Here is a 6,000-nt window from a genome sequence, read left to right as displayed (position 1 = left end):
ACTAACGGTCGATCAGCCTTCTGCGGATCATGTTCAAAATATTTTCTTGGGTTCTTCTTTAGGGAAAGATTCGTATCCTAAAACAACATCAACTGAGGGGGCAGTTGTTTGTTAGCTCTAGGGAAAAGCAAACGAGTAGAAGATCCCACTCTGTTTTGCTTTCTTAGACAACGCATTCACACTGTTCATCTTGGCGATAGGAAATCTGAAAATCTATCCAGCGTACAGCTCACTGCATGATCTCTACAATGGTGCACTAGTGATACTGAAGCTGCTTCAGCAGGACAACGACTCGACCATGCTGGAAGAGTGCACCGAAACCAAAAGAAAATATTTCAGTAAAGCTGTCTACTTCCTACCTACATGTTTTTATAAGGAAAATCAAATGGGAGAGCAGAAGCTCTCACCCACCAGACGACATCGCCCTATCAGCCCTTACATAACAGGAACTTGAAGTTATGTTCACCGATATCCACACCACCCAGCAAGTTGGATGAAAAAGTTGGTAAACATCACGGGAAACACCTAGATTAGTCTGAGGATCACGCTTAAGGTCATCGCAGAGTACATTTTACCAGTGAAAAGTCAGAGAAACGTGGGCATTAAACATTACCGTAATCGACACATTCGCTATCGCATAGTACATCATGCTAAACAGTAAGATCGGAAAAGGATCGTCTGGATCCGACAGTAGACAGGAATTGATGGCAACATTATTGTCATCAGGAAAGAAACACAGATGGATCGGTTACATCACACGATTTAAGAATAACCGATGAACGATACCAGCGATAGAGAGGATGGAGCAGTTTAAGAGCAAGACTAAAATCAAGATGATGTAATGAGCTCGCAGCACTATATGGGTCTCGCGAGCAAGACTGGTCAGAGACAGAGGTCGGTTGAGCTCTTCGGTCAGTAGTGACGCTAACACTGGAATGAAAGGATAACGAAAGAAACATGCATGCACGCACACACACGCACGTTTTTTATAAGGAAAATCAAATGGGAGAGCAGAAGCTCTCACCCACCAGACGACATCGCCCTATCAGCCCTTACATAACAGGAAGTGGAAGGTATGTTCACTGATATCCACACCACACAGCAGGTTGGATGGAAAAGTTGGTAAACATCACGGGAAACATCACTTGCACATACTCACACGCTCGCACCAACATATGTAAATATATAGCATTTATACATATAAAACCATGTAAACTGCCATTTATATATACATACATTTCATTTTACATCCAAAAATAAAGATCGTTCCACCGAGAAGTGTACATCTAACGTAATTCTCAGTGACAGTTGGCGTAACACAGTGTGTGGCAAAGCATTTCCATTAAATCACAGGTTGTCCATCCGACGAAGCCTCTCCGTGCAGTTTCTTACACAAGGTATGGGTCGATCTGAGAACAAAGACGCTAACCTTAGATGTCATCAACTGGGATCGGAGCAGAGACCCACGTGTTAGTGAAGAGAGTTTCTTAACCATTCAGCCATGCTGTACATGCGTGTATCTGTGTACCAGAGGGTATGTTTGTATATACACGTGTGCGTGTGCGTGTGTGTGTGTGTGCATGTATGTATGTATATGTATTTGTAAATGTGTGTGAGTAGATATATATATATATATATACGGATTGAGAAGGAACGAGAGGCAGAGAGGAGGAAGAGGGGGAGGAGCCAGAGAAGGAGGAGACAGAGGAGGAGACAAAGGAGGAGGAGACAGAGAAGGAGGAGACTGATGAGGAGGAGACAGAGGAGGAGGAGACAGAGGAGGAGGAGACAGAGGAGGAGGAGACAGAGGAGGAGGAGACAGAGGAGGAGGAGACAGAGGAGGAGGAGACAGAGGAGGAGGAGACAGAGGAGGAGGAGACAGAGGAGGAGGAGACAGAGGAGGAGACAGAGGAGAAAGAGGATGGCTTGAAATCGCACTTGCTTCAGTTTTTTGCAAATAAGGACCAGAAGTTCTATGAGCGCAAGAATCATGTAGATAGCAAAAGGTTATTGAACAAAATGGAAAATATGTAATTGATTAAAGTTCATTCTTTGAACGAGAAACTGACTTTTATTTCACACTAAACAACTGAAATTACTTTCTTGCAAACCCAATATATATATGTGTGTGTGTGTGCACGTGCGTGTGTGTGTGGAGTATATATATATATATAATTAAGATTCAGTTGAATTAGGTACTTAAGTTGAAGCACCAAATTAGTTCGGTATTATCCGCACAGCTCGAAGTAAGGAGACTATTCTTAGCTACATTAGCTACAATACCGACAGCATGAATTTCTTCCATCTTCTTGCTCTGTTAAAATATTTGAGAAAAATTATATTAATGTGTCCTACTGGTTAAAATTCTATTTATTTATTTGTGCAGCTGAAGATGGCATTGCATTGAAATTGATCTAATGATTGCATTATTCAATTAAATGGAACCGCTTGAAACGGTTGTACTACATCACTACTTGATATCTTGTTGCTTATTTTGATTATATATATATATATGTACACACACACACACATAAATTCCTGTTAACATACATGCATACGTACTTTCATACATACATACATACATATATACATACATACACACAAACAAAAATACCCTATTGTTGATATTCCAATGAAGGAGCCTTGGATCTAGGTTAGAAACCGGTTCTTTCTCTATTGGCAAGAAATCTTGAAATAAACTGAATAATGACATACATACGTTTAGTGTTAACTGTCGGGAAATAGTGTAGAGGTTAATGATATCAATCTCTAGCTACTCACTGTTTCACTTGTATGTGCACAGCGTCTTCAGGGAAAAATTTCATACACGATTCTCTCAGCCCTTGAGTCACTTATGTAACTACAAGTATAAATATTTGTATGTATGAATGGGCTTAAGTATATACACACACGCGCGCGCACACATAAGAGAAACTTTGATCGTCCAACCTGGAAGAGAACTGTGGATATTCGCACTGGTACGATTCGAGGAGTGGAAAGCGCAATGGCCCAGTGGTTAGGGCAGCGGACTCGCGGTCATAGGTTTGCGGTTTCGATTCCCAGACCGGGCGTTGTGAGTGTTTATTGAGCGAAAACACCTAAAGCTCCACGAGGCTCCGGCAGGGGATGGTGGCGAACCCTGCTGTACTCTTTCACCACAACTTTCTCTCACTCTTACTTCCAGTTTCTGTTGTGCCTGTAATTCAAAGGGTCAGCCTTGTCACACTGTGTCAGGCTGAATATCCCCAAGAACTACGTTAAGGGTACACGTGTCCGTGGAGTGCTCAGCCACTTGCACGTTAATTTCACGAACAGGCTGTTCCGTTGATCGGATCAACTGGAACCCTCGACGTCGTAAGCGACGGAGTGCCAACAACGATTCGAGGAATATTCTATCAATACAAATGAGACGGCGTGTGGGGACATAGAACTGTCAAATAATTTGTTGGAAGTCTTAACAAATTCACACTTTCAAATGATATCAGTAAATTGATTTACAGCGACTTGTGAAATGTCTAATGTTTTGGGCTCTTGTCCTTCAACGAAGAATTCACATCACACTGATCGTCGAAATAGCTACTTTGTGTTTTCTACTCTCCACTAAAGGGCAAGATCCCGAAGTGCAAGTCTTTCCACTCCTCACGGCAATTCAACTCACCATGAACTCCCGTTTTGAATAACCGTCGCCGTTGTACTCCACCGTTCTCCTTGGGTTCAGCTCTTTACTCAATCGCATTGGTTCTCAACCATTTTCGGCCTATGGACACCCTCGATTCTTATTTCACTCAGGTGGATCTTCAGAGTCATTCGATATTTAAAAAATCCTGTCGTATTTTTGTAATTAAATATTAATCAAATAGTAATCAAACACTAATTGTATTTTAAAAAATTAGCAAAATATTTTGTGTATTGTAGAAGTATAACCAATTTATTGCACATAAATTTTAACAGCAAAGTCTTATATGGACCCCCCGAGGGTCATATGGACCGTGGTTGAGAACCACTGCTCCAATGAATCAACGGCCAGCCTTATCACGCATGCCCGAAGCTAGCAGGAAGCCTTCCACATTCTTCAAAATCAACATGACGTTCGTGCAACAATGAACACCGCAAACTATTTGAGATGGACATTGGTTGTGTAAATAGTTTCAGTTTACTAAACGAAGGCTAAATAGTTTGCTTTTGCTCGCGGTGCTGCTCTATTCTCATTTCTTAATTGACTCTGAAAACCTAATGTAAATACATATCTGGGTACAACTTAATACTTACACATAGAACACACGCAACACAGAGACACAAGCGCACACACACACATATACATACATACATATATAAAGACACACACACACACACATATATATATATACACACACACATATACATACACATACTTATACACACGTACATGCACACACATGCACATACATGCTTGTACGTATGCACTTTTGTATGCATATGTAAATATATATGCATCGTTCTATACAATGCTTTCGTATTTATTTATACAGTTTATCACTCCACAATATGCAAATCGTTTCTATACTTGGGTATGTCGTCAGCAATGGAGAGCATCCCCTGATATCTGGGGGATAGAAACGATTTGCATATCGTAGAGTCTTTCAATGCTATTTTAATGATTTTTCCCTGTTTCCTTAAACATATTTCATTATTTATTTCCCTAATGTTTTGGTTTCCCTTTCATATTTCAATAATATTCCACTTATTACATTCATATTTTAATTGTTTAATATATTTCTTGCAAATGTTACAATGTTCTTTCAATAATTTATTTGCTTTCGTCTTTATTATAAATGTTTCAATAAAAAACAAATATTGAGAACAAAGAGAAAGAAATCAGGTAACTCGATTCAAGTTATTTACTATTTATTAATTTCAATCATCTTTTTTTTTTCGTTTCATCTTTTGGAAATGTTTAGTAAATTAAATGAGTGAAGAGTTTCATGTTTAATTATTTGCTGAGTCTCTAGCTGATCATACAGTTTATAGTAGTACGTGCTTGACAAGTTCCAGCAAAAATATAAAAAGCAGAATTATTTTGATGGAAAATGAAACAGTTATACGTGGTACTTAATAATTTGTGCTAAATATAAATTTAAAGTTCATGACCCCAGTACCAGTTTTAATGATACCCGCTGAAATAAAGAATACGTTTTTCTTAATAGTGAACAATCATAAAGGCAATTTAGATTTTCAGTTTGAAAGAAAAATTGATACAAAGTATTCTTAATTTTGAACGTGTCTAAGAATTATTGTATCTAACACAGGTGCAGGTCGGTTTGCTCTGAATGACCGATTCGTTTCACCAAAAATATCCATCACAAAAAAAAAAACTACCTATAAATTACCTATTCTTTTTCTTTCTCAATTTGTCCAAGTATATATAAGATCTGTAATATATATATTGTATATTGAAGCTCTTTCTCGGTGCATTGTTTCTTAAAAGATAATTTCCAGGAGATAAATTTGATACATTTAGCTATGGCAATGTGTGTATTCTAAGTTTCAATCTAGGGCTATACAATAACAATCATATTCACTTCTGAACCCACACAGGAAAATGTTTGTGTAGTCATTCGACTTGCTAGAAATAGTAAACAACTTTTCCTCACCCTTAATTTATGAAAGGGCATATTCAATAATATGCTTTTAAAAATGTTAGATAATATATGCATACTACATTAAGTAGGAAAAACTGCCCAGAAAATTAGTGGAACTGAACCTGAAACCATGTGGTTGTAAAGCGAATTTCTTAACCACACAACTATGCCTGTGCCTATATACACAAATTCTTTTTCTATTTGCTCTTTTTATTCATTTTTTTCTTTCCTTTTACACTGTTTCCCTTTTATTTACCACAACTTGTTCCCCTGTTTCTGTTGATCTTTACTTCATGTTCTACCTCTCTCTCTCTCTCTCTCTCTCTCTCTCTCTTACGCGCGCGCTCTCAATAATCGCTGGTACATCTACTTGTCGCCTTTC

The sequence above is a fragment of the Octopus bimaculoides genome, chromosome 2, assembly GCF_046866305.1.
Source record: "Octopus bimaculoides isolate indiv1 chromosome 2, ASM4686630v1, whole genome shotgun sequence".
Lineage (NCBI taxonomy): Eukaryota > Metazoa > Mollusca > Cephalopoda > Octopoda > Octopodidae > Octopus > Octopus bimaculoides.
This window is presented reverse-complemented; position numbering follows the sequence as displayed.